Source organism: Pinus tabuliformis, chromosome 6 (assembly GCF_031772625.1).
Source record: "Pinus tabuliformis cultivar Carrire ecotype Pingquan chromosome 6, CPIR1, whole genome shotgun sequence".
NCBI lineage: Eukaryota > Viridiplantae > Streptophyta > Pinopsida > Pinales > Pinaceae > Pinus > Pinus tabuliformis.
Window position 1 is genome coordinate 1,297,778,087 of NC_142292.1, and position 11,605 is coordinate 1,297,789,691.

General features: G+C 36.4%; 1 pseudogene; it reads right to left on the reverse strand.

The window, feature by feature from the left end:
* Positions 1-6,058: 6,058 nt before the first annotated feature.
* Positions 6,059-8,696, reverse strand: LOC149263376 (nitrate reductase [NADH]-like; annotated as a pseudogene).
* Between the last annotated feature and the right edge of the window lie 2,909 nt (positions 8,697-11,605).

The window sequence follows — 11,605 nt, forward strand, 5'->3', positions numbered from 1 at the left end:
GCTTAGTAGAAGAGCATATGTTTTACATGTAGGAGGTTGGTAGTCCAATTCCATCATGCCCTAATATTCATATGGAATGATGATGATTAATTTTTGGTGACAAAGGCCCATTTGACGATCGCCAATGAGTTTATGGTGGTATTTTTCTACCCTTACCAAAATATGAAATGGCAACAGTCAACGAAGGCCACCATATATATGCATTAATAGCGATGACCATGCAAGGTCCATCACCATAAATCATTATTTTTCATAGGAAATGGTGACAATCATTATTTTTCGTTATAATCATTATTCACGACAAATCTTAAATGTCACCACAACACCTATACATTTGGAAACACCACCTTTGGTGACATTCAATTTTTCAGTTTCAGAGGCTAAGGTACATCACCATTCCTCAAATGAAATAGTGACAATCACTATCCATCATTATAAATAATTATTGGTGGCATACCTTGAATCTCACCACAACACCTATACTTTTGGTGATGCCATCTTTGGGGACGTTCAGTTTATGGTGACAAAGGATCTTTTCACCATCACCAATGAGCTTATGGTGACATTTTTTGACCCTCACCAACATTCTTTTCTCTTGTAGTGAACTTGGAACTCCTTATGTACCCGATGTTGGTCTGCATAGCTTTTCTTCCTCTCCTCTGCCACTTCCAAATTCTGCTTGATAATTTGAATTTGATGCTCCATTTCCATGAGCATATCAGGCCCGATAAGGACCATATTCACTAGATTAATCTAGCTAATAGGATTATTGAAACTCCTACTATACCATACCCCAAATGGACTCATATTTATGGATTCTTGATATCCAATGTTGTATGTAAACTCCACAAGTGGAAGATACTCATCCAACTTTTTGGGATGATACATGACATACATCCTCGACATGTCCTCTAGGATCCTATTTGTACCCTTTGTTTCCCCATATTTTAGTTGATGACATGTTGTACTAAATGCCAACTCTGTCCTTAAATCTACAAATAGTTCCTTCCAAAATCTTGAATTCAACTTACCATCTTAGTTTAAAATGATTTTCTTGGGGATAACATGCAGTCTCACAATCTCCCTTAAGAAGGCTTTTGCCACCTCATTAGCAAAATTAGTGTATTTGACTTCTACAAAATGAGCCACTTTGTTAAACATTTCAATCAAAACCCTAATTGCTTCATGCTTCCTAGAGGTTCTAGGAAAATCTGTAATGAAATCCATAGAAATTACCTCCCACTTTAATTCCAGAATGGGAATGGGTTGCAATAGCCCCAATGGATGCTTCCATTCATCCTTCACTTGTTGTAATTATATGCATATAGCCACAAAAAAAGCCACCTATTTCTTCAAACTTAGCCAATAATGAAACGTTTTAATGGCCATGAGGGTATTTTGGTACACTGGATTGCCTGAATATGACTTGATATGCAACTCTTTCGTTACGAGACTCTTTAATTCATCATTGTTTGACACATAAATTTTATTTTTGAACCTAATTAGGTCGTCAAGAGTGAGATGATATTACTCATCCCCACCGCGTTGTAGCAAATTTTCTTTCATTTTCTGATATTTTTCATCATGTTGGGATGCATTCTTGACCCTTTATACTAGGTCCATTTTGTAAGATCTTATAGTTTCCAGGTGATTTAGTTGAATCCTCCTACTAAGAGCATCAACAACTATTTTCTCCTTTGCTTTGATGTAATTGATTTCGATGTCAAACTCATTCAGTATGGCCATCTATCTAGCCGATCTTATCTTCAAATTGGGTTGCTCAAACAAATACTTGTACCCACTATAGTCTGACATAAGTGTAAATTTCTTGCCAAGGTGGTAATGCCTCCACATCTCAAAGAATGAATGATGGTAGCTAAATCTAGATCATGAGTCACATAATTCGTGTCATGTTCATTTAGCTTCCTTGAGTCATAACATACTTCCTATCCTTCCCACATCACGACTCCACCAAGTCCTTCATTGCACACATTTTTGCACACCATAAAATCCTTGTCAGGATCTGTAGTCTTCAACACGGGTGCATTTGTGAGCAACTGTTTCAATTGCTCGAAACTTGTTGCAAACTAAGTTATCAACTCAAACTTTTATCCTTTCCTTTTCAAATATGTTAAAGGATGACCTATCTTGGAGAAATTTTTTATAAATATCTTGTAATAACCTACAAATCATGTGAAAGATCTCATCTCATTCACATTCCTTGACGTTATCCACTTCAGTATAGTCTTGATCTTCATTGGGTCAACTGAGATCCCTTTCTTGGAGACAATATGCCCCAAATAGTGTATATGTGATTGAAAAAAGTCACACTTATTGAGTTTTGCATCGACTATGTGCTCCCTCAACAACTCTAGCACTGCAACCAAATGTTTTTCATTCTCTTCCTCTATCTTTCAGTATAAATATATATACAAATTATATATACATGTTAATAGTATATATATTAAGTAATATATATAATATCTTGTACCACCCTCTAATCATCAAAAGTAAGATGAAAGAAAGATTAACATGTCAAATTGATATTTTGTTGAATGATGGATACATTTTTATTAGGGTCATAACAAAAGAATTCAACAACCACTTCCACCAACATTGATATATTTAGAGAGCTTCGTGCTATTGATCAAATCCTAGTACCATACTCTCATATGTGACAAATTTAATAGAAACGTTGCAATTTCCCAAATCATGAAATCCTAAAAACTACTAAGAGTATTGTATTTTGAGTGGGATCTACAATTCTAATTTCTTCTTTCTTCTAATCATATCCAACGAGATTGAAACCATTCGGATCCTAAAAAAATTAATGTTAACTTTAAAAATTTAAGGATGGTCGCTTTAAAAATTTAAATATGAAAATGAAAAATAAACGAATCATTCCCTATCTATATTTTCTTCTTTTTTATCTTTTATTGAATTTATTTTTAAGAATTTAACATTACTATTAATTGCATAGAATTAGTAAGACCTCGGAAAAATCCACATAACCAAACACCTATGATCCATTCTAACACTGCAAAGTAACCCTCAACTACACTCAATTATCTCATAGCTCCAAATTTCTTAGTGACATGAGAAAAAAGCTGAAGCTCCTAATTTCTTAGTAAAGTGTACAAAAGATCCCAAAAAAGAAATCAATTTTCAAGGAAACTGGAGAATTTTTATTTTTAAGAAAAATCACAAATTTTTCGGACCAAAAAATCAACTAGCCAAAAAAGATTATGATCCTTTAGCACTTCACCAAAAATTGAGGGATCCTTTCAACTTAATCTGTGGATTTAAAACTTAGGATATATTGAATTGCAGGATTAGGTGTGACAAACTACCCCAAGGCCTTCGCTGGATCCGCATTCCCTCTCTTATGTCAAAAGAGACCATAACAAGGTAGGCATACAACCTATCCAAACAAGATGTATCAGAAGTGGAGGACACTCAAAGTAGATTCTAACATGGAGAATGATATCCAACCAACAATCATCCAACACTTTTAACTATAGACAATTATTTCTAGTTAAAAAATTCCATTTTTCAGTTTTCCTTTTTAATCGCTTACAATTAGTAGAAAATAGACCTTGTTGATAATGCAACTACACTGTGTATTGAACAAAACAATGAGTCTATCCTACAGTCAAAGAAGTGTTAAATTCTCTTTACATGAGGAACCAGGCAGAAGTTGGAATATACAGCCAGTCCCAAAACATTGTCATGAGTAGAATGATTTTTGTGACTAAGATATTTTAAATTCTCTGACAAGAAAAGGGATAGTCAAAGGATAGGCTATCAGAGAGCATTGTTTTGTGATAAAATGCACTTTTCTACACAAGGATAGGCTATCAAATAGCATTTTTTGTGATGAAATGCAATTTTCTACAATTTTGACAAATTGTTAATTCATAGCCTAGCCTTTTTATGCTTTAGCCAACAACACTCTCATTTTTGCTCTATTAAAAGATAATTATGGTAATGGCTATCAATCTACTCCTTTTATGAGTGTAATCATAGAAACAAAGTTGTTGGTGCTACCAAGTATGGAATAGGAAATCGTGTATAGCCTATATTTCAAAAAGATTAACAGTATTCTATTGCAAGTATGCTCAAGACACGTGAAATGTAACTCAATTTTCATCCAAAACTAGAGTAACACTTTTTTTCATCTCAAAGAATGGAGCAATTTTATCTTTTTAAAAATATAAGATGCATTTAGTTTGAATTTAAAAATAAATATTTCCATAACAAGTGGACCCTATATCCTTATAATATAAAACAAGTTATTACTTTAAGACATGAAACCAATAAATGAACCCCTACAATGTTAAGATATGATGCATAACCACATAACAATCATGACCATGATGTAAGATAGACTAAATAGTATAACATTAATGCAATTGGTGACGTTCAATGCACTAACTTGCCATATATGATGACTTGTGGTGCATGTTAATTCGTACAGCCAAATAAAGAGTAGCCTTAAGAATACTACAACAGTATATACTACAATAAAAGACCTTACCTTACATTATTTATGACAAATCATTGCATAAGAATTTACAGTGAGATCTAGTTAATAAGAATCCTATATAGTATGTATTTCACAAAGTGTTATGACAAATCATTGCATAAGAATTTACAGTGAGATATTGTTAATAAGAATCCTATATAGTCTATATTTCACAAAGTGTGTCCCAACAGTGTTCACCTGTACTCAAAATACATGAAATGTAACTCAACTTTCATCTCAAACAAAAGTAACAATTTTTTCCTCTCAAAATATAATAACAAGTTTTTCCTTTCAAAAATAAAAGTTTTGGTAACAAATGGACCCTATATCATTGTAATAAAAAAGTTATTTGCTTTAACATGTGCATCCAATAAATGACTGCTCATGATGCTAAGATATGATGCATAGCCACATAACAATGATGACCATGGTCTAAGATAGACTAAGTAATGTCAACATTAATGCAACTCAAAACGCTGCACTAACCTGTCATATATAATGACTTTTGGTGTATATAACTTCATCCATGGCTGGAAACAACCAAATAAAGAACAACATTAACAATACTATATGCTAAAAAACATTTACATTATTTATGACAAATCATTGCATTATAAATTACACTAAGAAGTCAGGATGGGAAAGATCTAATTGTTACACCTATAAATTAATCCGTCTTTCCAAGCCGTTACTATCCTAAAACTTGTCGTTCAAGCAATTCCTCTTACTGCTATGCATGGTAACAGAATAAACAATTTTCACAGAAAATAGCTCCATATGAATGTGTTTTCTCTTATCATTTAAAAAAAAAACCGGGTAATAATGGAAATAGATCAACGATTTTCGCAACAGGCTCAAGCGCATTCTTCTTCTTCATTGCGTAACTCTATAAAGTAAAAATGTCAGTCATTCTAGTGCGATTAAAATCATAAATATTGGAAGCAATAATGGCATGGGAAAAATATGAAAACAACTCATGATAATAAAAAAAAGTTACATTAGGAAATATAACAAAAGTCCTGGTATCTGTTCGAAGACCCCTTGCCCTTTCAGCATTGATAAGCTGATCTGCAAGTCACCCAGGTATTGTTTTTATATTCCGGAATGCATTTTCTCGCAGAACGATTGCTTGATTGACCCGTCAAAAAGGAGATATGTCAACTGCTTGACGTCGAACAACACCATCTGAACCAATTAGAGTGGCATTTCCTCTCGCAAACACACGGACATGGCGCGGTCAATCCCATGTCCGTCTGAGTGCTAAATATTTTTGGAATCAACAAAAGAAATAGGCTCAGGGATATTGGACCCCGGTCAAAATCTAGAGAGACTTACTAGCAAACATGAAAATCATTCCGAGAGAAAGCTTCCAAAGTATGGTAAAGAGAGAAAAGTGGTAAGTTAAACCTAAAAACCACAAGGAAAGATGACCTGTACTGGGTTCTGATCGATAAGGAGACGAATTATTTCCATATAACCTGTACTGGGTTCTGATCGATAAGGAGACGAATTATTTCCATATAGCATGTTTGACTATTCGTACAGCCATCGACTTCTTTCCATTGTTACAGCCATCAAAGAGTTGGTCAATCGTTCAACAATAGGGCATTGAGCCTTCTGGAACCATTTTGCAATGGCCAGCTGTGTGTCACAAATGTTGCATGTTTTTGTGATGAGACAGCTATGTATTCTGCTAGTGATAGATCATTAATCTGTAAATTTCCCGCCAGTGCATCAATAATGTGTTCTACAACAATGTCCACACACACCAGCCACAAAAGGCTAAAAATACAGAAATTAAAAAAACAAATAGACTTCCGTTTTGAAAAGAAAATGTGTTACCCGTAGGAATTTGCTTGGCAAGATATTCAGTAGACCATTTCAATGACCAAACTGAAAAAACAGCACATAGATCCCCTGACCCAAAATAATACAAAAACTAATTATTATATATTAATAATATTAATATAAAATTGTACACTTACCTCATAATACAGATTTGGTCGTGGGCATTTCCTCTTTTTAAGCTTCTTTCTATATGTCACTTGGACAACGGTCGTGTGTCCCGAAGCTAGGGTTTCACCGCGAGCGGATGGAGCCTCCCGTGGCTCCACTTTAGGTACGAGGTCGCCTTGATTGGTGCCAATGTCATCATTAAGATATCTGTAATACCTTCTAAATCATTGAGCAAAACACAGGTCCCCTCCACACCCTAACTAATAATAATACCGCTTTCCGCCACTACTCTTTCGATAGTCACCAACTGAGTAAAACCCTCCTCGATGCCATGGCCAAACCATCGTACAAACCGCTGCTAGGAAAAACACCGCCCCAGAAGTGAAAAACCACTTTGGTTGCCAAAGCCAACTTGTGAAGAAAAAACAAGGGATGACGAGACCAGTTCGCCAAGAGCAGGAGGGCAAAAACTAGAAACATCTTTAAAGGTGCTAGATGTAGGTGGATGAGGACAAAACGGGATGTCAAGATGTAAGATTTTTGAGATACACACATAGATCTAAAACGCGATGTCAAGATGTAAGATTTTTGAGATACACAGATAGATCTAGATGTGCAAAACAATAACAAGCTTGCAAAAGAACTTGGAAGAGAATTGAGAAAAGAATGAAAGTGATTCTACAATATTAGTTTTAGAATAAATACACAAAAGCAACTAAGTTAAGCTTAGTTGTACATGCAATAACTAAAGCTAAGTGTGCTTTATCTTATGCTAATGTGTACATGTGCCACATGCAAGTAATAAGTTAACTGGAGCTAATCTAGGTGCATGTACACCAACAGAGCTAGTCTAAGTGCATGTACACCAACTGGAGCTAATCTAGGTGCATGTACACCAACATAGCTAGTCTAAGTGCATGTACACCAACACCCCCCCTTAAGCATAACTTAGGTGAGTGTGATGCAAAATGAATGAGTCCCGGCAACACGACCATTTTAGGTACCCATATACAATGCATAAAAAGGAGGAAAGAGGGAAAACCCAGTGTTTGATCCGGGTTCGGAAGTGCGAATCTGAACAATCTTACGTCACGACTTACGTGGGTCTTGGAGACGAGCCTGCAGGAGATCTTTTGCTTCGGATTGAGAGCCACGAGTTTCGAAATCGCGACCTCGTTGATCGAGGTCAACGACTTGGGCTGCTGCAGCAGGGCTGTCATTGCCCTCGATCCACGGGGACATATTCGAGGAAGGGCAGGATGATCCATTCTCTGCGGCCGCCGTCACGAGCTCGCCTATTCTGTAGTCCTCCAGCATGGCCTTGCCTTTGGTTGAGTGGATTGCGTCGAATTCCTCCGTGCAATCCAAACCGGCGTTGATGAGAATGCTGTCCATTCCGCCCGGGTGATCCTTGAGAAACCTCGTACAGTCGTAAACATGATGATGCATGATAATCCAACAAGAATCGGCCGTGTTGTGTTTCTAGACCTCAGAAAGCGTGATGTGCCTTGACACGGGGTTCGTTACAGGGGAAGAGAAGGTTTTCTTCACTGTGGTTTGCTGTTCTTTGTTTTCATTTTGCTTGTCTCGGAGCATCCAGCCTCCGGACTGGTTGCCCGGCCGGGTCGGGTGCTCGAACATCAGTCCGATTTCGCCTTGATGAGGTTTGCAGACATTTAGCTTCACCCTGAACCAGCAGTTGTTCATTATACCCATAACGTTCCATGTGAGATCCTTGGGCTGCGTATTCATGGCTTCATCCCAAGCCCTGACAGCGATCTCCTTCGCAGCTAACAGCTCCATGACTTCGACATCCAGCTCCCAAAAGCACCAGCACCAGTGCTTGTTGTATTTCGTGGGTTTTTCCGGGCGATTCACTGTACATAGCTTCCACGTTTCCCCGCCATCGAACATTATTTCGACTCTTATAACTTTTCGCCCGCCGCCAGAATATGCGTATCCTCGCAGAGTGTAAGGTCTCTGCGTGGTAGCAGAATTGATCAGCAAGATTTCCTCATGGCACGGCGTTGTGATGACAGAGTTTATGTTGAGGTCATTGATGATGTATTCTGGATTTTTGCCACCAGCCTTCCGAATTCGCTGTATCGGCATCGACATGAGAAGGGAGAACACGGTTGTCATTGAAATGATAAAATTTATCGGATTCCCCAGATCCATGCATCATATAAGCATGCATGGGCATGGATGGCTCCATAGCTAAGAGTGATTGCGGATCTTCCTCAAACAGGGGGATAGAGGCAGGATCATCAAGGATATCACTCATGTTGCACCATTTTTGTGTTGAAGGTGGTCGAGACTCTTCCGAACTACATGCAGAAGTCTGATCTCGATGTTCAACAACTGGTGGTCTAACAGGGGTTTGAGGAACAAAATCAGAAAATGTATACAGACGAGATTGATCATTTACCTTGCCAGATGCAATCTTCAAATTGGTTTGCATGTCATAAATGCTCACGGAATCTGGGGTAAATTCCACTTTCCTTCCGCTGCCTGTGTGTGTCATCTGATACACTGAGAGAAGATTCACAGCAAGCCTTGGAGTATGCAAGACATTTTCAAAACTTCCATCTTCGAATTGCACTCTTCCTTGTCTAGTTGCTGCAACTGCAGAATTATCCCCCATGAGAATGGGAGGACCTGAGTATGCATGTAGAGAAGAAAAGGATTCCTTTGAAGAAGCCATATGATGTGAAGCTCCTGAATCGATGATCCATTCTTGTGGAGCAGAATGAAGAGCAATCAAAGCATGCCCTTTACCTCTTGGATCTGGTGCTTTTTCTCCAGACTTCTTCTTAGCATTCTCAGGAATGTGGTCTCCAAGATTGTGTTGCTGGAGTGTCTGCGCCATAAGATCTATAGTCTTCTTCATGCATGCAGATTCAGGATGAAAACCACGGTGGCAATAATTGCACATTGATTTCCCTTTCGTTCCTTTCCTTTCCTTTGAGCCAGATGATCCATCAGGGGGTTTGGGATTTGCCTTTCCTTTTGCATGCACAGTAAGTGCATGCGCTTTGGAATTTTTAAGTGTGCCCATTTTGATGAGCTTATCTTGCTCATGCATCAAAGACTGAATAAAAGAATCCAGTGAGGGCATCTTCCAATCTGCACCAGTTGCAGATCTGACTGTGTGGAATGTAGAGACGAATACTGCATACTCTGGAGCAAGTTTTGATAAAATGGAAAGAATCAACAGCTTTTCTTGCTTGGATTTGTCGATCCCGCATCCTTTCAGCTGCACCAACAAGGCTTTATACCTTGTGAAAAAATCTTCAATGTTCTCAAAGTTTCTCGGATCTAATGAGTTTAACTCATTTTCGAGAATGTGACCTTGCATTTCATCCTGTTTTCCAAACAATTCTTCCAAAATTTTCCATACTTCATTTGGAGTTGAACATGATTCAACATGAAATAGCAGTTCCGGAGAAATAGATAAACATAGGATGCTGAAGGCCTCGTCCATGCGATTGAAATATATTGCTTTCTCCACTGCCGATGTTGGTTCAACTTCCGTTCCCATGGTTATTCAAAATAAGCCTCTACTTCTGAGATGAAGTTGAATCTTTGGCTTTCATTCGAAATAATTATATGGAGTGAGAATTATCGATTGTGGAAACTCCAATTTAGACTCCATTCTTTGTTGTTGCTTCAATCTTCTGAACCTGCAAATAAAATTTCTTGTGCACTGATTACAAGTCCCTGTGCTCTGATACCATGTAAGATTTTTGAGATACACAGATAGATCTAGATGTGCAAAACAATAACAAGCTTGCAAGAGAACTTGGAAGAGAATTGAGAAAAGAATGAAAGTGATTCTACAATATTAGTTTTAGAATAAATACACAAAAGCAACTAAGTTAAGCTTAGTTGTACATGCAATAACTAAAGCTAAGTGTGCTTTATCTTATGCTAATGTGTACATGTGCCATATGCAAGCAATAAGTTAACTGGAGCTAATCTAGGTGCATGTACACCAACACAGCTAGTCTGAGTGCATGTACACCAACTGGAGCTAATATAGGTGCATGTACACCAACACAGCTAGTCTAAGTGCATGTACACCAACACAGGAACGCATGGACAAAAACCGCGCCATCCATCATCTTTGCTGAGCTTCCAGTTGGGCATTCTACTAATGTTGTCTGTAGGTGAGCTTGCCTATCTTCCAAATGGAAACAAGGTTATTCAACACAGAAGAGAACTGCCAGCTCGACCAAATCCGCCAATGAAAGACCATTGTCCCAGCCTAAACCACTAGCCTTGTAGAACCAGCCATGCCAGCTGAAGTTGTATTGTGTTGGTCGAAACCCATCCTTTTTCCATGTAAAGCATCTTTATATATATATATATATATATATATATATATATATATATAAAATTCATGATTTGAAACCAAATGTATTTTAGAATAAGAATTAAAATTATTTTTAAATAAGAAGATCACATGGGTTATTAGAATGAGTATACATGATTGATTACATATCAACGTTTTACCAATAAAAAATTATTTTGATATTTATTAATAAAGAATTATAGTATATAAGTTTGTTTTTAATCTTTGGGGTTTAGGTATAATTTAATCTGAGGAATTTATTTATTTTTGTTATTTTTAATTATCATTTAAATTTATTTAGTTGTAAAGTGATTGGTTGAGATCTCAAATTGTTTATTAACTTTCATTTATATTTGTTATTAACTTCTGACTTTTTTCTTTTAGCTAGCTCTTTATTTTTCTTTTTTCTATTCTTTCCATTTTCATGAGTTAATTTTTTTTCCATTTTCAATTTAAGATAACTTATTATTATATTAAAAATATACTTTTATAAATTTAATTATGAAAAATTATATATATTAATAAAAAAATAGAACACACATATAAATAAATATATTAAAGTGTATATATGTTAATATAAACAATATTGGTTGATAATATTTCTTAATTTTTGGTGATGACATTATGCAATACATTATTTTATTATTTACTTTTATGAAATCTTTGTCTTTATTAATTTTTTAGATTAATAAAACTATATCTAAGCTAAGCTCACCAACTTATTAGTAGAGTTTATATCCAAGCAAAAGACCTACCAACTCATTACTAGA